The sequence below is a fragment of the Plectropomus leopardus genome, chromosome 14 (assembly GCF_026936395.1).
Source record: "Plectropomus leopardus strain MGB_pleo_1.0 chromosome 14, ASM2693639v1, whole genome shotgun sequence".
NCBI lineage: Eukaryota > Metazoa > Chordata > Actinopteri > Perciformes > Serranidae > Plectropomus > Plectropomus leopardus.
In genome coordinates, this window is record NC_142189.1 from 20,872,660 (window position 1) to 20,893,572 (window position 20,913).

General features: G+C 42.0%; 1 protein-coding gene across 2 annotated transcripts in view; it reads left to right on the forward strand.

The window, feature by feature from the left end:
• The first annotated feature begins 283 nt into the window (after positions 1-283).
• LOC121953816 (KATNB1-like protein 1) overlaps positions 284-20,913 on the forward strand; it is a 41,565-nt gene continuing 20,935 nt past the window's right edge. The window contains exon 1 of one of the 2 annotated variants that reach the window (XM_088087290.1): positions 284-437. The gene's annotated coding sequence lies outside the window, so the exon portion shown is untranslated. The remainder of the gene's footprint in view (positions 438-20,913) is intronic. The other variant, XM_088087291.1, reaches the window with a different exon arrangement.

Consider the following 20,913-nt stretch of genomic DNA (forward strand, 5'->3'; position numbering starts at 1 on the left):
GATTCTCGACTGCAGACGTCACGTCTTCACTGAATGATTATTGGTATCAATGTCAGAACCCGCAGTCTGGCATTTTCATTTATGTCTATTTTTGTTTGATCTGTTACACAACCTTAATCACTCACTTTGGGCAACAATAAGAGCTTGTTTGTTCTCGTGTTGGATTAACAAACAGCAGATTGTTCTGTTTTGTACACTGGTGGTACCACCAGCCATACCAGACATTCCAGCCACCTCCATTGATAAATCCTGCATGGCTCAAGGTTTAAGCCTTTACCATACACTCTGAGTCACTTCCAAGTCTGTTATGTAATTGAAGTCTGCTGTTTCCTGGGACTTTTACAGTGGCTGTCCCTCTCAGCAGGACACAGCACAAGGACAGCGACAGCCATTTAAGGGCAAGAATCTTCACCAGAAAACACACCCAGACACAAATGGTATGTGCTTTGTTCCACTTTTCAGCTGTCTTTTATCTGCGCTATTTGTTTGTTTTTTGTCCTTTTTTTCGTTGCATTATTTCCCTGAGTGAGTTCTATCTGTGTATGTGTCTTAAGTCGTGTGAGAGTAGGAGAGCCTAGAATTTGTTTACTTTTGGAGGTTCTTTCCAATGCAGTCACAGCTGATGTCACAGATTTTTGCTCGCTGAATGCATTGATTCATTATTGCTCAAGTAGAGTCATCTTTGCTGCTATAGTAGCTGGGAGACGTGCTACCGAGCCTCAGAGACATATCATTCTATTGTCTAATGATGATTAAAGCAGAGTGTTTTAGAATGATCTTCCCATAGTAGTGGGAAAGGTTTAATCAAAAACGACGTGTCTGTCATCAGGGTCTCTTTATTTATTGAGCGGCAAACAGAACAGAGGGGCCCGAAGTTAGGACTGTTATCATTTGGATTCATCTTCAAAGACACCCACACACACACTCACACACCTCCCAGATTCTGCGGTAAGGATGTGCCACTTTAGAGCTGTGAGATAAAACATCTGGGACGTCAGAGTGGAATCACATCTTAATGATAAGAAGTTCTTCAGTAAGCCCAAAGCTTACAGGAAAAGATGCTCATTTCCCAGATTTAAACGGGAGAGAGATCTGTGTCAAATTTATGGTGTCAAACAGAGCATGTGTGCATGTGTGTGTGTTTGTCTGTGTGTCTATGTGTGTGCGTGCCAGGGTTCATGCATTAGATTGGTTTCAGCTGCTGTCTACGATGTGGCCGTATCAGTGGATTTCATTCATATCTTAACTGGGAACTATTTTTAATGAAAGTACTTTCTTTGTTGTAGCTGAGTAGTGTTTTCATGTACTAGTACTTGTGCTTATGGAAGAATAGCACAGCAATTTAGGATTATTACATTGAAGTATGGTGCCAGTTGGGGTGGGGGGCATGCACAGTAGCATAAAATGCCTTTTTTAGGGCTAAAACCGCTGACTGCTACATCTGGAAACAAAGCTGATGAGAACCATGAGAGTGAACCAAAACATTATTGTTGCTAAAAAACTAAATCAAAGAGCTGAAAGATAATTTTCAGCTCCAAAGAACTAAGGAGTCAGAAAATGTATTACCTGTGGATGTGTCACTACGAGAGACTCCATTTATATTTCATCCATTTCACTTCTACTTCCATCTCTATTTCCACCATGAATCCATAGCCTGACTGCCAGGACTGAGAACCACTGATCCATTTTCATCTGTCAGAACATAAAGTTATGCCTAATGCCAAGACACAACACAGGCTTGCACACATAATTTGTAGAGCAAAACAGGGACAGAGTGGGGGAAGAGAGAGAAACAGATATTTGGGTCATTGTCCATATGACCACAATGATAAAGGGAACACGCAAAACTCCCAAGTTTCAGCTTCCAGTTATCCCACACTAATTATTGAGAAAACCGAAAGACAAATACTTTTACGATGACTTTTTCATCATGTCTTGTTTATAAATCAAATAATTGCACTGTAACATGATCTAAGCGTGGTGCCAAAATTAAAGGATGGTACAAACTGATAAAGCAGACTTAAACTTGTTTAGTGAAGTGTTGCGCTGGCCACTCTCCCTGCTGGAGCTGGCTGTGTCTGTTCTTTGTCTGGGCGAGAGCTGCTGCTCTCCCATTTCCTCTTCTCCTTCCCTCCTTCTCCCTGCTGAGGTAAAAATGAGTCACTGAGTCAGCAGCTGGTCTCCGTCATCCCCAATATCGCCCAGGATTCCACAGGAGACCAGCTGCCGAATCGCTGCACTCTGACAACATCACTTCCTCTTTGCCCTTCTATGGACATGTTCACCGCCGACAAAAAAGCCTGTAATGATAACATCTCTAATGATTTGACTTGTGTTCATGTGAGTCCATATGTTATTTACATGTTTTGTTTAATGGCTTTTTGTTTAAACAAACCCTGTGTGTTTGGCCTCGGAAAGCACAATGCTGCAAATTAATTTTACTGCTGCCTTTCAAGGGTTTGTTTTCCCTATAGAAGGCACTGAAGGTGTACATCATTGAGATCTGTGCTATTTTTCTCCCAGAGGCCACCTACATCAGCAGGAAACAGGCCCCGACAGCAAGCCAGGAGTTTAAAATAACACTAACTCTTGAGAGGCAAAAGTCTCAATGGTCTTCATACTTTATGGCGTCTTTACAGTGGCTTTAAATCTCATCAGCTGATATGCATTACATTAAACATCCCACTTATGTTTCTTAATATGTATGTACAGTAAGGCAGACACATGGAAGCATGGGAAACAAGCATCACTTTCATTTGAGATTTCGGCTGTTTTAATCATGTAGATGGGAACCATTGTCATACTGATGGTAGTCTAAAAGTCGACAATTGAGTTGTCCAACTGCAGGCAAGGTGTATTTTCAGAGAATCTGGGCTTCAGAGCAGTTGGCATTTGTTTTGAGGATTACAGGCTGTCTGAGAAAAGGGCTTTCAGTCCAATGGGACACTTTTCAGAAAAACAAAGCAGTGAGCTAAAAGTTAATAATAGCATGGAAATGTGGTCAAAGTGACAAAGCCAACATATTAATGTTTAGAAATAATGATGTTTACCATGTTCACCAACATAGTTTTGTGTCTTAGCATGCTAAAATCTTCAATGTAGCGCTAAACAAACAGTTCAGCCCAGGACAAATGGCGCTTAAGGAAAGCTAAGGGATCAAAGTTATGATGATTCCTTCTGTACTTAACAGGCATTTCCTCCAATTGTTGTGAAGACATCCGACTAAAAATTAAAAAGGTTGCGCTGCTGTTAGTGCTGGAGGAAAGAGGGGATCTCAGTAAGATTCATCCTCTTGGTAGCATGAACGTCTGTTAAAGATTTCATGGCAGTTCATCCAGCATTTGTCGAAATATTTCAGTCTGGGACAAAGTGGTGGGTCGACATTGCCATATAGAGCCCAGTCTTTATGAGGCAGCTGGCATGGAACGGAGGATGTGAGCAACGTGCGATTTGTCAATTGTATTTTGGAGTTTTATTCTGAGAGTTATAACTCAGAGCAAATAGTTTTATTTTACTGCATAGAACAAAGATGAATCATAAAAACAAAGGGGAGGTCTCAGTTTTTGACAGGGCTGTTGATTACGGATGAGTGGATTCCATTATTCAATGTTTAAACCGTGGTGTTTAGTTTTCCCATTCCACTGGCTGAAAGGACAGGCAGGTCTCTGTCTCACTCCATCTCATCTTCCTTCCCGTTTTCCTGTGAAGGGAGGTGTCGTGCCGTGTGCTGCTTATTTGAGGAGTCACTATGGAGGCATGGAGATGAGCGCTGGATCTGTCACTGCCTACTGACAGCTCACTCTGAGACTGCCCATTCTGCTTCATGTTTATCCATACAGCTTTGTGGAAAATACAGCCAAATACTTGGAGACAGGCGGGTCTCTTTTCATCTTTTCACCTGTTTTGTTTTCCAGGTGGAGCACTGCTGGACCTAACCGAGGGCCTTTCCTCTCTTATTCTTGGGCAGTTTATCGCTCCACCTCATCTGTCCACGTTTTTTGAAGAAAAAGAGAAAGCCAGTGGAAAGAACCAAATGTGTTTTGCCTTCTGAAGAGAGGGAGATAAAAATCTCTGCATTGCACATTAATTGTTGCTTAGAGCCTCTTGACTGGCTTTGTTGACTTTGGCAGGCTGAAGATGGTTTAGCATCAGAGCACAGGGCACCATTGTTTTTCAGCTCAATAGTGGGCCATGTTGCCTGAAGCAAAGACACTCATTGATCCAAAACATTAACTTTGAGGATGACTGGGCACAGTTTAGTTCAACAGATCATTCCCTTCTCATTGGAAGTACTCTCTAATGACCAAAAGTTTTGCAGAATTAAGTAAACATAGCCATTTATTCAAAAAGAAGCAATTATCCTTCAAAGAGGTAGCATTGTTCTTTAAATTGCAAATTAATGTGTGAATGTTTATGTCTGTGACTTTAACTGAAGTTGGGAATAGCAGATGCTGGATTCATGCACAAACAGTTCAATTTTCATGAATTACGCAAGGGCGAGGATTCACTTTACTTTTTGTCTGAGCACAGTGAGACAGGTTGCACACCTTCTTTTTTTGTTTACACGGCTTTTGGGTGGACAACTGAGGGTCTGTGTCCATATTTTTCCCCAGTAGAAAAGCCATGGCAGGGCACTGGGGAGCTCTTCATCCCAGCGCTTCATAAAGAGCGCTTCCAGCACTTAATATTAATGACTCGCTGCATCAGTTTCTATGACAACATCTTGATATAGACATTAAGTAGGTAGCTAATGCAACACTACCTTAACAGAGGATTGACTACACAACAGTAACAACAAGCTTACAACGGTACGGTGACAAAGCACAATATTCACTAGCAACATTCAGTGTCCACGGGCCGATCTACTCCCACAAATGGGCTTTTCTGTCTTTATTGTGACAGTAGCCTAGCTTAAGGAGCGGCAGTGACATCATCAGTGCCTATCTGAAAACCTCTGAGATGTTAAACTGGCAGCTCTTGGAGCTATCGCATATACTCTCTCCTCATTCTAAACAACTGAAAAAGACACCGGCACTGAGAAAATAATGCTGTTTTGGACACGGCCCTTAACCCTGCACACAGAATGAAGTCAGATAACTGTTGCAATTATTACTGACTGACTTCTTCATTAAACCAATGCCAGTTTGTATGGTTGCGCTGTAAACAAATACACCAGGTGCTTTTCTTTTGTTTTTCTAACAAAGTAGCAATGTGCTGAAGTATTCATCCACACTTGCTGTTTGGGACAGTATTACTGATAATAAAGGTGGGGAGTTGGACACTCAGCTTTCAGATCTGAAATTTTGTTTTGTACTCAGATTCAATTGTGTCATCATATACGTGACTTCTGTATATGTTGTCACTAATTGCAAGAGCCCAAGCCAAGAAAGTGGAGTTAATCTTGATATTAGGCCTATTATGAAATGTATTTTGAAGACAATGTCAAGAATGTCCCTCTTGCCTGCCTTTATACTTTATTACCCATGGCCATGCAGATTAGAGGATGAAATCAACGTGTTCTGTGTGCATATGCAGATTTTGGAGTAGACAAGCGTATATAAAAAATGCCTTTACAACTCAACTAACCAACTGCTACTCGTGTTTAGAGGCATTATGCTTTGTATTTTGGTATAGTTGGTTTACACACCTGATGTGAACTATGCCTAAGTACACATGAACTTTACTTCTGACTACCTTTTCAAGTGGACTCAGGCACGGATTGACATGCCATGTCTGGGAATGGTACACAGTGTTCACACTAATCAAATTAGCTGGACTTTGTGGTCAAATGTACTCTAGGCCCAGGTCCCATGTGAAAGCCTCCTAATTCTAACAAACAGCCAAACTTTCCCCAGCCTTATTTAATAAGCCCTTGATTTCAAATGTTAAACTGTTATTTAAATGCAAAAAGCGTTGCTGATTAGTTTCCACAGAAGAATATTCAGTCATATTTAACCAAGAGAACACATCATTCCTTGATTAAAAAGTTTACATAATCATGCCAGAAACTCCTTTGTTCCTATCAACAGTTCTTTGTGGCTGGATCGGATACCAACTAAGCCCTGAAGACTTACTTAATAAGTTACTTAATAATGCCAATGTTAAACAACAATTTAACCTCAGTATGAATTAATAATGGTGTCTGGGTTCTGCTATGCCTTGAGTGAACACTGATTGTTCTCAAATGTATTTGCTGATCCATTTACACAAGTAACCACTTAGGTGCAATTTTTGACTGTGTTGAGCTCTCCATTAACAACTGTTACTGATAATCAAGATATTATTGTTGGATGTCCTGATGTGGGCTATTATAGATGTTTAAGGGGACTTTTCTGGTTCTTGAGGGATCTACAGAGACTGGATGACCACTCCCTGTGTGTGAGCTGTAGTATTTGGCTCCCAGGCCTACATGACACCATGCTTCTGTACACTGGCCAGACTAACTTTCCCACTCATTTGACTTCAGTGACTGCTTTTATTATAGTCTTACATTCAATTTTGCACAGTTCTGGTGAGAAAGTGAAGAAATTAGTTCAAAGCTCACGAGGACAGGGAACAGGAAAGCTTTTTAACAGCGTCCCCAGGAGAGAAGTGTCTCATTGGAAACTCTCAGAGAAAACTCCTGGTCTCTGGATTCTGATCTCATTAATTTTGACCTCACCTCACCCTGGGTCTGTTCAGTCTAGGAGATCTCTTTACACCCCATTTTAAATATGCTGCAGTGGCAAGTCCACTAGGATCAGTAAACAAAGTAACCGACAAAGGAAGAACTGTGGAGTCGATCTTGCATAAACGCTTTCAGTTAGTGCTCAATCTGAATTGAGACAAATGCAAATAAGACCTCAGGGCAGCAGAACAAGCTTCAACATCTGCAGCTCTGGTCCTTTCTTCCTATCTTCTCAGAAAATATTGGAAACCCCACGGCTGAAAACACCTTCGCCCCATCATCTGGTCCTCTTTAACACCCGGCAGTAGATCCGCCCGCCTGGGCTCAGTCTTTGTATGATACTTCAGCTGGATCTGACAACTGTGTGGCTTTTTTTCATTGTTGGACCCATGTGAAGGAATTTCACCAAGTCTTTTCTCGACTGCCACCTCATGAAAGAGTCAATTCTTTACTTTCCAAAAGCAACAAGCTGCACGTGTTGATTCTCACTGGAGCTGACGGCGTTGTGCCTGTATCACATTGATTTAGGGCCTTTCTTGGTTCAATATTGATTAAGAGTATATGGGATCAATATGTAGAAAAGGGAAACCAATCATTTTATTTGGAAAAATGAAAATAACTTCACCTCCAGAGCCATCTGTTTGTCATTTTTGCGTGTGTATGCCTCAGAGTGTATGTCCACAAACTGTTGCTATGTAGAAATGCTGTATATGACCCCACAGTTGACCACTGGAGGGGGGGGGGGGTCAACAGTGGGCTGACAGTGGGTCAAATGGCAAATCCAAGTCCACAGAGGACAGTGGGAGTGAAAGGGGGACATGTGGAGGCAGGGATGAGAGCTTTGAGTCACACAGCACAGACGAGTGAATCACGCCTCTCTTCAGGGCCGGGGTGACTGACTGACTGGTGTTTGGATCCCTCGCAGCCGTGGAAATGGCTGGAATCTAAGCCATGACTGGAAAGACAATCCACATGTGTATACTTGACAGGAGTGTGTGCTGATGAGCCCACACACTCGTTAAGTCAAAAGTCACACATGCACATGCAAATATGCAGACACATGCACAGCAAGAAGGTTATTTTCTGTAATCTGCACTATGCAAATGAGATCTTTCCTATTCAGAAAAACCTGTTATAACATTTGACCAAACATGTGCGGCATTTGTTAATGACTACTATCATTTAATAGACTTTGGCGATCCTCGTCTGGATCCCAGAAAACGTTTTTTTTAGAAGAGAAAAGAGCAAAAACTAGCTCTGTGATGGTTTACATACCACAGAGGAGATAAATTATGTGGACCCACCGAGCAAAGACAGGAAGTACTAAACCAAACACAAGAGAAACATCACACCTTAGTGCTACCCCATAGTTAACCCTGTGCCAGTTTCAGGTTGGGACAGACAAAGTTAAAATTAGAAACCATGGGGATGTGAGAGGACTGTGTAAGATGAAAAACATCAGCTGCTGACACTGTTTATTTCTCACTACTTCCTGTCGTCTGGGGAAAGTAAGCTCTTTTAGATATATTGTGTGTTTCAGTGTAGCTGTGCAATGCTATCTGAAGCAGTTGCTTTCTGCTCATGGCTCTTCTTCACATCTGATCCATCATGTGCATCCCACATGATATACTGTACCCTCGTTTCTTAAAGGCAGCAGAAGAATCAACCTGTCTCTTTCCCCGCAATAACCAGATGTGACCAGAGGCAAAGACAGACATCATACTATTGAACCTCTCATATGAAGGCATTATTACGAAAGCGGTGGTCATACTGTTACAGACTGCTGAGTGTGGGATAAACGCTTATTGACCTTAGAGATAAAACGAAACAGATTTCCACAAGCATGAACGATTTCATCACAATAACCTTTGTAACTTTCTTTTGAAGGCGATTGCACAAACCACAGCAGGAAGGACGGCCAGCACTCTGATCCAGAAGTATTTAATCTTGTCCTCTTATAGGCTGGAATGTGGTGGATAGCCATGATTATGCAGACTGGGAAGTCTTAAATCACCAACAGAAGCTTGCCTCTATTCTGCAAACTCACACTTTCTCCTCTCTTTCCCATTTATCTTAGCTCTTTCTTCCATCATGTCCTGGCCTTGTGTTCTTCTGTTATGCATACAGCAGCCATGCTGTCACTAGAATTAAAGCTGTTGTAATGAATATTTTCATATAAACAATGGATCAAATTACTATTTATAAGGTGTTGCTCATTATGATCCTACAGAGATGGATCACTGGAGTTCAAGGTTCCCCTGTCAGCTGTGTGGAGCCTTTGTAGCATCTTTCAGCTCATTGTTTTGTTTTTGACTTTTTTTGTTTTGGTTCACTCTCATGGCTGTAATCAGCATTATTTTGAGACGCATCAGACATCTGCTTATGGTGAAAAGGCTCTGATAACCCAATGAATGTTACCTATATGTCACTGTTTGTGTATGGCTTTTTGTGCTGCCCCCAAGGGACCAAAACAACCTATTATTGCAAGTTTAATTGTTTCATTTTCTTTGAACAGTATGTCCACAACAAAATTTCATGATTTGCATCAGTGCCGCCACTTGAGTGAGTGGCACTTGGCACTTGCACTTGAGTGCACTACACTCATATGACAGTTACTGCTGATATTGCACAGGTGTTGTCGTGGAAGAGTAAAGAACACTCTCCACTTCCCACCTGGGTAACACCATTAGCTCTGTCAGCTCTGTTGCCATTGTTAGCACTGTTTGGGCTGTTAGCATTGCTGCTAGATGCCAGCTCAGCAACATCCTTGTTGAGAGCCATGTGCAGACAACCTCTGAATCATACTGTAGATACAATCTGAAGATAGTACTGAGCTATTGTCGGCCTTTTTTCTTGAATTTTATAATATTGGCACAAAGCATAGACTACTTTTGTTTATTTTGTTTGTCTTATCTGTGAAGCTCAGTGTACGAGGCAGGTCACTTTAATACCATCTAGAAAGTAGAAAATATCTTCAATTATGAAAGCATTAGGTTTCATAACTGTATATAGTGGGTCTGTATATAGAGTAAAGGGTACAGATCATGAGGATCTTCAGAGCTTTTGACATGTGGAGCCTCTTCTTTGCTTTGGCATGGTCCAAGTTAGAGGGATCAAAAAGTAGCAGCAGACTGCGTCTCTATCAGATAAAGAGGACTTAAGACCTGAGGACATTTTACGCACATGGTCTCCTCTGAAGGGTGAAAGCCTGGGGAATGGTGGGGCTAAAGATAAGAATTACCCAGGGAATCTTGGGTCAAAACCTATAAAGAGCAGTGTCTGGCATTAAGATTATTTAAGACTTTTTGGAGGACATGCAAGAGTGTCATCTTTTAACTGTAGAAAATAGGAAGCTCTTTCAGTTCATGAAATTACTTGAACAAAATTTCCAAAAGTTGCTTCTTTGTTACTGCAGCACCTTTCCCACTACTGTCTTGTCTATATATGCACATTCACTGTCGGTCAGCACGTGTTAGGCACGTGTAAATAGCTCATGGGTTTTGGGGAATCAATCAAATCAGCAAAATTTAATCCAAAATATGTGCGATTATATTTAGGATGCAATCCAAACTCACCACTACCTTACAAAAACATAAACCTACTTTTATGTCGGAGCTGTTTTCTGTCCACATGCTGATGGTTAATTGAGGTGACATTGCAGCAAACGGTAGAACACGTTTTAGGTGGCAGGAAAAACACAGCAGGCTGCCACGGGACTGTGTATCCTATATTCTGTTGGTTTAGGTTTGGTGGGAGAACAAATATTGAAGTCAGATTTAAAAATGAATCTCGTGCACCGCTTTTCTCTGGAGCTTACACAAAGAGACGGCAACCACAACATCCCTCCCTTTCTCTTTGCAGCTGTAGTTCTTTCCCTCTCAGCCACAGTGCTTCAGCCTCACAAGACATCTCGAATGACTGCTGTCAGCATGGTCATTAAGTCTTTCAGTCTGGGTCTGTTTAAACAAGCTCCACCGGCGGCCGGTGGCCACACAAAACCAATTCCCAGCCACGGGATGATTTGCTTCTCTCTGCCCAAATTCATGCCTTGGTCCATTTAATGGGTGGTCAAACATACTTATTGTTAGGTAGAACAAACACTCCAAGACATGTTTTTGTTCGCTTCCTTGGCTGCTTGCGATTAAGGGTACAAAAACTGCAACCACCTGTCTCTGTTATCACTTAAGAAGAATATAATATGTTGTCAATGTGTGGCTTATATTTGCTTTTGTGGATTCATTGAGATATATGAATACTTAGATCATTTCTGATTTAAATCTCAGAAACTGCGGCCATGCTAGCAGCTCTGTGAGGCTGTACTCAGGCACAGCAGTGCTTTGAGCCATTGATGTAGTAGTAGTTGATGAGGGATGCCATTACTTTGGCAAGTATCTGATCATACACCAAAGTGTTGCACAAACAAAAACACTAATCTGATGGTGGCGCTAAAAAGCATCATCAAATTTACAATGCACCATTTCCTGAGGACAATGAATATCTGTCCCAAAGTTCAGAATCCATCCAAAAGCTGTCAATCTAAACCAAAGTGGTGGACTAACCAACGCTGCCATCCCTAGTGCCATGCTGCTACCAAGGCTAACTGGAATTACTGCCTCACCGTTGTATGCCTCCGCAAACCAGTCAAGTCGCTGTTGCCAGTTTACATCCATGTCAGTCCAGACTCATATGTTGCCATGACAGTTGACAGTGCCTCAAAATGGATGCTGCTTCTACATATTCTAAAACACTGAAGCTTCATTTGCATCTGTAACCAGGCATTTTTTGAGATATTGCATTCACAGGAAATAGAAAGACAGACAGACAACCCAAAAACATAATGCCTCTGGCCACATCTGTTTCTGACATGGAAGCATAAAAACAGTTTAACAAATTGTTGCATATTTCTAAACTGAATACTGAAATAGCACAGGCTATTTTTGCAGAAATAAAGATTGCAATATCTTGTTCTTTGGTTACTTTATAACCCATCAATGTCACCAAGTCTAGTCCCTAAATCCAAGCCAGATTCATCTGATGATCTAGGTACAGAGATGTAAGTCATCCTCACAGGTCTAGACAGGGGACATACCTGTCTGTCTGAATCCAAATGTAGCATGACATCAGGCCAAGGACATCCATGTCCTTTAATGACAAAACCGCCTGCTTTTGCTGGACAGATTCTGTGAATACTTCTAATGCTGTGACTTAGGACATCTGTGTTTTTGTAGTGAGCCAGTCACTGAGTTCCCATCCAGCAAGCTGGTGAAGAGAAGAGGTTTTTGTTTTCAAGGTACACTGCAGATCTACATTGCCCATTCATTTGGATCTCTCCATAAACACTGAAAACCACTTTACCATCAGTAGGACAGTCTAGTATGATCACACTCTTTCAAAAACAACACTGGATACCGTCTCTCCATGGGATGATTACCTTTACAGCCTGAAATGTGGCTTTGAGGACAGAGACAGCTTTCAGTGCTTCCCGTCATCTCTTTCTATTTTATCCCATGCTCAGTTACAAGCATACTTCCTCCTTAACACGCACACATACACACACTTATGTCTTTGACCCTGTTTTGGCCAATATGTTAGCCAAAAGAAGGGGCCACATAAAGTACCCCTGAGTGTTTTTGTGTTCACTGCTGCCCTCAAAACCAGGGGAGGTCTCCTGTGTTGACACATGAGGTGAGAGGATAGTCTAAAATGGCAGACTTCCCTCAGATGGATAAAAAAAGCAGCTTTGACATTGCTGTCTTTTTGCTGAGTGCTGAAAGATCTATCAGTGCTTGCCATCCCACCCATAGCACTGTGGATATCCCTGGAGTTCCTGAAGTAAGATAATGCCTCAACTCCCCATGGGAAATAAGGTGTTGAAATATTGTCTTATGTCTAGAGTCAGGTTATGCCCTTGTCATAACACTCTAACGGAGCTAAATGGTTTCCGTTGGGCACTGCTGGGACCGCTACTGGGTGATTGTCATGTCAAAAAGTAGCAGCAGGCATGTGTTTAAAATGTTCAAAAGGGCTTGCGGTTTCCACAACTCTGTTTGTTTCCAAATGTGAGGAGTGTGAAGAATGGCCTCTACACGTGCCTGGAAGGTTTAGAAAGCTCAAAGAGTACTCTCTGTGACATTTTTAAGGTTGTAAGCATTTAGGGTTTTGAGTGCAAGATCCATTATGACTGTTAATCACCTCATTCCTGTCTAAATGGTTTTAAACCAGAGCATCAAAGGAGGTCTTGTGTTACCATTCCTGTAAAACACTGGACATGTAAACCACCCCTGACCTTCCTGCTGCTAGAGCTCAGATCTCAAGTGCTGATAGAATCATGGCTTTGTACCCAAAACAGCAAAGATGGGCTATTTGCCTCAGCGCAGCCCAGACTCTCAGCACAGCCCAGACTCTACAGTAATGCCGTTCTGATTGAGGACAAAGATCAGCTAAAACATTACATTGTTAGCAAAAATTTCAACAATGACAGGCCTCACTGATATTTGGAGCCAAGTGTGAGAACATGACCGAAGTTAAAGCAGACAGACGGCCTGGCATGCGCAACATTTAGGACACAGGATAGGCATAATGAGCCTGGCATTGTTCTCAATGGCATGCTGCATTCTGGGAGAGCATTTGGTCAAAAGCGCCAGTCTGTGAGAGAAGACAGCTCTGCCGTGCAATTTGTCTTAACCAAGCAGGCATGACGGAGCCCTGGGAGCATGTGCAGTAGTTAAATGAGTTGGATCTTTGTGGCCTGACTGAGCGGACAGGGGTGAATGTCTTCAGCGACCACAATAGGTTAGGTGTGATCACAACACAGGTTGATGTTGTGACAGCTTGGTGATCACGAAGCCCACAACAAGACAGTTTCCATGACAAAAGCAGATCCTTTTGGAAAGTCTACGAATGCATGCCACAATACATACTTTTGCTCATTTCAGCATGGCAAAGCTTTCTTCACAGTCAGTCACTGGCAAGAAGTCCTCTTCATATTGTCGACAAATCAGACTTTAGCTTCCCCACACTAAACAGGCTGCTGAATGAGAATGTTTTTGGACTTGACAGACCCGAACACAGACTTCTTGAACCGAGTGACATGGCCCAGCTCTGCCTGCCAACAACAGCTAAATGTGGTAGCATACCCCTGCTCAGCTCTAAAGGCCCTTCAAGTGTTGAAGCTCTGAAGTTAATGAGTTGAATCTCTGCCCCCTGGCACAAAGTTAGTACTTCCTGCAGACTGAGAGGAGTCTCAGATTGGACTGCCGTATAGCTTTCGAGGACAATCTCTGCTGTATGCAGTACAAGATGACCTGTGTGACCTGACGTACTGCTGCTCTGTGGGAAAGATTGATGACTTCAATATGAGAAGACAGAGGACACAAAAATTAGGAGCCGAATCCTTTCACTGTTAAATTGCAGGAGGATGATAATGGATCTATGTTGTTCTTCTTGCTTGACTAAACAAGAGTAGTTAACCTAATGTCTTCCTGATAAATTGCAGTATTACTACTCAGGATGGATGACTTCAGAGGCACTGCCGCTGATGCTTGAGAGCTTAATTTTTGCATTGTCTGTTTATGTGCTTGTGGTTAGAGCTACACGGAAACTTTTCCATCTGTAAATAATCATACACTGGTTGCTTTTTATTATTGGGCTAAATCTAAAGGTTAACAGAGGAGGCTAACTGTAGGTTTCAGTGTACTGACAATCACATACGGTAGCTTAAACAGTTTCTATTATATTGGGTCTTAACTTGCAGTACATTTGTTCAAGTTAATCAATCAGAACTGTGTACATTTTGAAAGTGGACATGTGTCTCCTTGTTATACTATGTGGAAACAGGACATGTGCTATTTGAGCCCCAATGTTGGTTAATCGTGAGGACAGACTTCACTTTCAGTGTTATTTTGACCCACGCAGCCTGCCTCACATATCCCCAGTGATAATATGCTGCTTCCATCAAACTCCCAGTCTTATCTTTTTTGTTTTTCTAATGGAGAAAATATGTTTTGAATTTTCCTTACAAACTTGGTACAAGTATAAAAACAAAGCCCAGTTTCAGTGTGGGCGCTATTGTGTTTACCTCAGATTTACTGCAGCAATATACTGTGTTCACAGCACACATGTGTTCCTGTTGATGCCATATTCTGAAACCCTGTAAGTCATTGTGGTGTTGATGTTGAAAGAGGACTTATGGCAAGAATGTGCAGTGATGTGCCTGAGCAGACTGTACTTGGCTGTTGGTCTTGGTAGTGGTCTGAGGCTGCTTAATAGTGGCGCTTTGGTTCTGGAAGAACACTGAGCTGCTGGATTGATGAAATATCCCAGATATCCAGCATCTGAAGTCCTTGAATTCATTACACATATCCCCAGTCTCCACAGTTTAACCCTGTGATCAAGTGCTGCCCCTTGATCACCCGTGGAGAGAAATACCACACAGAAGCCCCCTCCTGTCTACTGAGGGAGTTTGTTGTTGAGTGTGAGAGCTACAAGAGACTCTTGAAAATAGATAAATAATGTTGGTAAACCACAGAGTTTAACTGACGGGAATTCTGAGGGGTCTTATAGAGAGGCTTCATGGCTCTTTGGTGTAGCGAAAGAGACATCTGCTTCCTAATCACGCATGTGGTCTTTGGAGACTTCATTACTTTTAGGGTTTACTGAGCCATTAGCTTTGGAAAGGATAAATAGCTGTTGGTGTGTCATGAGAAATTAGCCTGCTGTGATGAAGTCAACTGAAGTGGGAAGGCCATGTGGTCATGTCAAGGTCTCAGAAAGTTTAGTAGTCTTACCAGACAGAAGGGATGGATTTACTAGGCCGTCTACTGACAATGTTAAACTAGCCTAAATAGGACTAACCAGGCAAATTCCAGCAAAATTCCAGCAAAACTGCCAGGGGCATCAGTGCACAGGAAGATACCACATCTTCTTGATTTCTTACACCACTGGTGTAAAAAAAGTGATATAGACAATTCCAGACGCCCCGTCTACCACACTAAATATGTGCTAAATTTAGGCTCTTTTGTCTATTTTACAAATCTTAGTGGTGCTTTTTGTGATTAGCTTTGGAAGGTGGTGGCTTGCGACAGAGAGTCACTTATTGGCAAGGGGAAATCAACACGCCAACCTGTAAACTCTCATTCTGCGACTTCTACATATCTAAGTGCTGGCTAGCCAGGATGAGGTTTTCAAATGTAAACATCCGTAAACATCAAGGAAAGATGGAGAAGATAGGCACCAGCCGAACTTGCATCCTGCTAGCCATTGCACAGGCGTTGGATAATAAACTGTACAACCTCCATGCTACATCAGTTCCAATGGGATATCAGGAACTTTAATAACCTTGGTGAAACTTGGTTAAATCCTGGAAAGAACCAATCAACTAGGTAACCCTTTTTCTATTTACTGATCTGATGGAGCAAAGGACTTTAGCAAGGAAAGAATAGGAGGCGTGGAGGCCTACTTTATGGGAGATTCATAGTCATGCGTTGGCTCTATGCCAAAGCCACGTTCTTTCAACATAAACAACATTTTACATTGTATAAGTTAGCGTAACACAGGGGTGCCCAATACGTCGATCGCGATCAACCAGTCGATTGCAAAGGTAGTGTGAATAGATCTCATGGCATTAAAAAAAAAAATTCGATCTTAGCCTCTCATCCATCCTCACCATGGCATTTGCCACTTGATTGACTTTTCTAACACACGGGTCACCACGCATGCGCGGTCAACAGTGCATGCAACTGCAAAACATCCGTGAGCTAATTACCTGGTTCACCTTACAATTTATTTCTACTAAAGAAAGTGTATAAAAATGAGCGGGGGAGCTGGACCAAGTAAGAAACCAAAAAATTACCACTTCCATCCGGAATGGGAGGAGGACTTTTTTTCAAAATGTCATATTTGATGTGCGTTTGTCTGATCTGCCAATCTCCCATCGCTATTCCGAAGAAGGGAAATGTGGAGTGGCACTTTCAGACTGTTCAGAAAAACTACGACACTGACTTCCCTACGAAAAGCGAGCTGAGAAAGAGAAAGGTGAAGGAACTAAAATCACAGTTGTCAGGACAGCAGTCATTTTTCCCACAGCTGACCTCAAAAGTGAAGGCAGCCACTTTAGCATCATTCTGGGTGAGTCACTCCATCATTAAGCAAAAGAAGTCCTTCCAAGATGGAGAGATGATAAAAGAGGCATTCATTTAAGCAGGTGACTCGATGTTTCGGGACTTTAAAAACAAAACAGAAATATTATCTTCAATGAAAGCTCTCCAAATATCAAGAAGTACAATTATACGGCACTGTGAAGTCAAGGCCGAGGATTTGACACAGCAGCTTTGGAAGGACTTTGCGGACTGCGAGTGTTTCTCACTGCAATTGGACAAGTCTACAGATGTAAGTGACACAACCTAGTTGTGCATTTTTATTCAGATGGTGTTTACAGATATGACTGCAAAAGAGGAGCTGTTAACAATACTGCCCATGAAAGATCACACGCGGGGAGAGGGGAGAGCTGGAGATGCAATGGAAGGAGTAAGCGCAACTTGACAGTGTGCGCTACACAGAGCAGATTGATAATTGTCAGTCAGAGTTTGACAAATGCTTTCAATACTTTGCTTTACTTGCAAGTCGCTACCTTTATGTGCTACCCATTTCGGGGAGATGTTGAGGTTGATTCACTTGCTTAAAAAATTGCAACGCTGTCTCACCTGACCTCGTCTGGAGTGGAGGATGAGATTTTGACACTACAAGTTGACATTCAGCTGAAGTCAAGGGCTCAGGGACAGTTCTGGAACTTATTCACAGAAGAAAGGTAAACACACATGAGGAAATGTGCCACCTCCTTGACTCCATTATTCGGCTCCACTTATTTATGTGAGTCAGCCTATTCCCACATGAAGATTAGTGAGTCCAAATACCGTTCCACCATGACTGATGATCGTTTGGAAATCTGCTTGAGGCTGGCTACCAGCAGCTACTGTCCGGAATATGCAACCCTGGCTGATTCCATTTAGTGCAAGTCATCAGAGTAAGGTAATGACCAAAAATCCACGTCGTTGTACGAGTTGTATTGTGCCCTACGTGTTCATGCAGTTATGCAAGGTACACCAACATATATTGTATATATAAAGTATACTGAGTATATATATAAATAAATACATGTTTAGCATTTATAATGTAGGTAGATCATTTTGACTTGGTCATTTTAAAATTAGCTCGCAAGCCGAAAAAGTGTGGGCACCCCTGGCCTAGCAGCTCATAAAATGTTCTCTACTCAAATGAAGCCAGGAACAACAGCAACATTTGACAAAGGTAATGTTACAAAATTCAGCTCAACTACAACTCATAAAGGTTCACTGTCTTACACAAGATACTGTTTCTCAACAAATACAACATGTCATTGACATGACAGTTTACTTGGTGTAAATGGGCCTAGTAGCTAGCAGAGATCACACACAAGACTTAAAATGCCATTGTATGAGAGCTTTATTGTCTTATTATTGTCTTATCTGTGATATTAAAGTAAATAAAAGCTCTGTTTCCACTGAGGCTAATGGTTTTTAGCTTACAAAAATACACAGGAGGTCTGTGTCACAGCGACATGTAGTTACATTTCCATAGAGGTGCACATCAGGCTACAGCGTAGGTTACAGTGTAGGGTACATGTCTACACAGAGCCCATGCTGACTGCACAAATTAGCATTGGTATGGTGATGATTTGAGGCAGAAGTCTGAAACCCACATTACAGTGAATAAGGATTGGTGTGGCATGGGGAGTGTGAGGTGCAGTGCTGGTTCTGCTCTGCTATGGGTCACAGCTATAAACCATTCATCGGAGGCTGCAGATCAGATTCGCTGCCCATGTTTGAGTGGAGCAACCATTTGGCCATCAAGATCAGGATGTGTGGGCAGTTAAATCTTTCCACAACCAGAAACCATGGATAACCAGAACCATCCGGAAACACGGACAATTATACAGCAGTAGCCAACAATGTAATGTGATGCAAAAAAGGACTAAAAGGGCTAAATTACAGTGCAGTACAATACAATGATAATATTATATTTCACTGGAGTTGTCCGTAGCATAATAAATAATAATGATAATAAATAAATAAATGATTGATTGATTAGTTACAACAAACCTACTGATGTACACTATAAGTGAGAAGCAGGGTCTTCTAAAAGCTTGTTATCACTCTTCATGTCTGGAAGTCAGAAAAAAAGTAAGAAAACAAAATCTGACTCCTGACTTGTCAAAGCCCTTGCTTGAGAGAAATAAACTGTCTAACACCAAGCACTTGAGGAAGTGCAAAAAAAAAAAAAAAAAAGAAAAATCCGTTGCCCGGTTAAAGGCAAGAATCAATTCCTGTCAACAAAAGCCTTTCACCACATGACCACAAACCTGCTGTTCCTCTATCATAGGCGGTAAGAAGCACATCATATTTCAGCAACAGGCATGTGATCTGAAGTGACATGTTATTTTCTCCTTGCTCTTTTTTTCCTGGATTGTGATCAATGTTTTTTTTTCTGGATTTTTTTAGGAAATCACATGAAGAAAATGATGAGGAACGTGCACGCCATGTGATGTGCTCATTATTTACAGCTTAACTTTCCATCCGTCCATTTTTGCACCATACATCGTGCATAGATGACTAACTGGAAAACAACCAGCTTTTATTGGACTATAAATGTGGTTGCTAACAATTGTAAATAATTACAATGATTCAATGTGAGCTAGTCTGGCAGCACATTGTCTCCTCTCCAGCACCCCTGCTGATTTCTGCAGTCTGCACTCAGTGCTGCTTCTTCCTTGTGTCTCTCACTCAGTGGGAGACAACATTATACAGAGTACAACATGCGCAGGTCACAGGTTAGAAACTCAGTGGTGCGGGGCCTTTTCCACAAAAGATACTTTTACATGAGGCTTTGTTTGATCGGCAGTTAGCAGTGGGTAGGCACACCACGAGCATGTGAGTCTGAGGTGTGATCACTGTACGCTTGTGTGTCCTTCGTTTGCCAGACACCACTGCACAGCAGGGTACCGACATCAGAGAGAAGTTCAACAAATCCTTGGTTAGACTTCCAGACATGCAACTGACGCCCGACTACTTTTATACTTTCTACAAGCACTCTCAGCTTCTTATGGCTAACTTGTTGTGACACATCTTGACCGATTGCAAGCTGTTTTTCAGTCCTTCATTTGGGTAAAAAGTGTCATTTTCCCAGCAGTGTTTCCATGAGTGATTAACATATATTATCTCGTAATATTGCATGTGTTCTGGATAAAAACATCTGCCAAAAATCATGCTGTATGTTCACTCATGTGTGTAGTGTTAACGAATCATTGATTTTGTATACATAGACTATGGTGTTTGAACCTAATTATGCAGAGACAAGATTAAACTTTGGTGCTAACAGACAGCTTGACAACTCAAAACACAGATGCATGGAGATCTGCACTGGTTATCTGCCAATATTCATCAGAGGCAGCATGCTGTTCTAAGGAATTAATACCAGCATAGTGGTGAGAGTCATGGCGTGAGCAACAGTGATCTGGGGAAAGTGCCTTCTCTCACTCAGCATGTGCCCAAGCCACAAGCATCCCTGAGTTACATAACAGTCCTTTTGTGTAGGCGAAGACTTCCATGTGTCTTTCTGCCTCAGGTCCTGACGGCCACACAGATGGACAATGAAATAAGGCTTCCAATATCCTGATAGGACTAGCCAAGGGAGAATCTGTCATCTTCATAGACTGATAGAGAGAAGACTTGATCTGTGTAAGTGCATTTCCAGGTTTTTAAAATGAAAAATATGCTCAGAAGAAAATGAGGCCTGGTGTTTGCCAGACTCATGCTGTCTAGATTATTTAGGCAGCGAAGAAAGGACCCCCATCTACCTGTCGATGACAAGCTTAACTAAAACTAGAGACCATCTTGTGGTAGGATCACCCCAGGTGGAATATTGGGACTTAAACTGAGTGTAGGCCAGGGGTTTACTGTGGAGGCCGATGGACCCTTCCTTACTTCTGGTGCCCTTGCTTGTACCACACCCTTCTGTGAACTCATTCTCCATTTCAATCTCAACTGCTTTCTGATAAAGTTCTGCATCTGTTCATCTTGCACGGTAAGTCTGTCCACAAACAGACAGACAGTTATATAAACACCTGGCATAGTACAAAAAAACGCTTCCATGGTAGTTCCTGCTTCAATAACTGTTACCAGGACTACATTTCACCATGATGACACACCGCACAG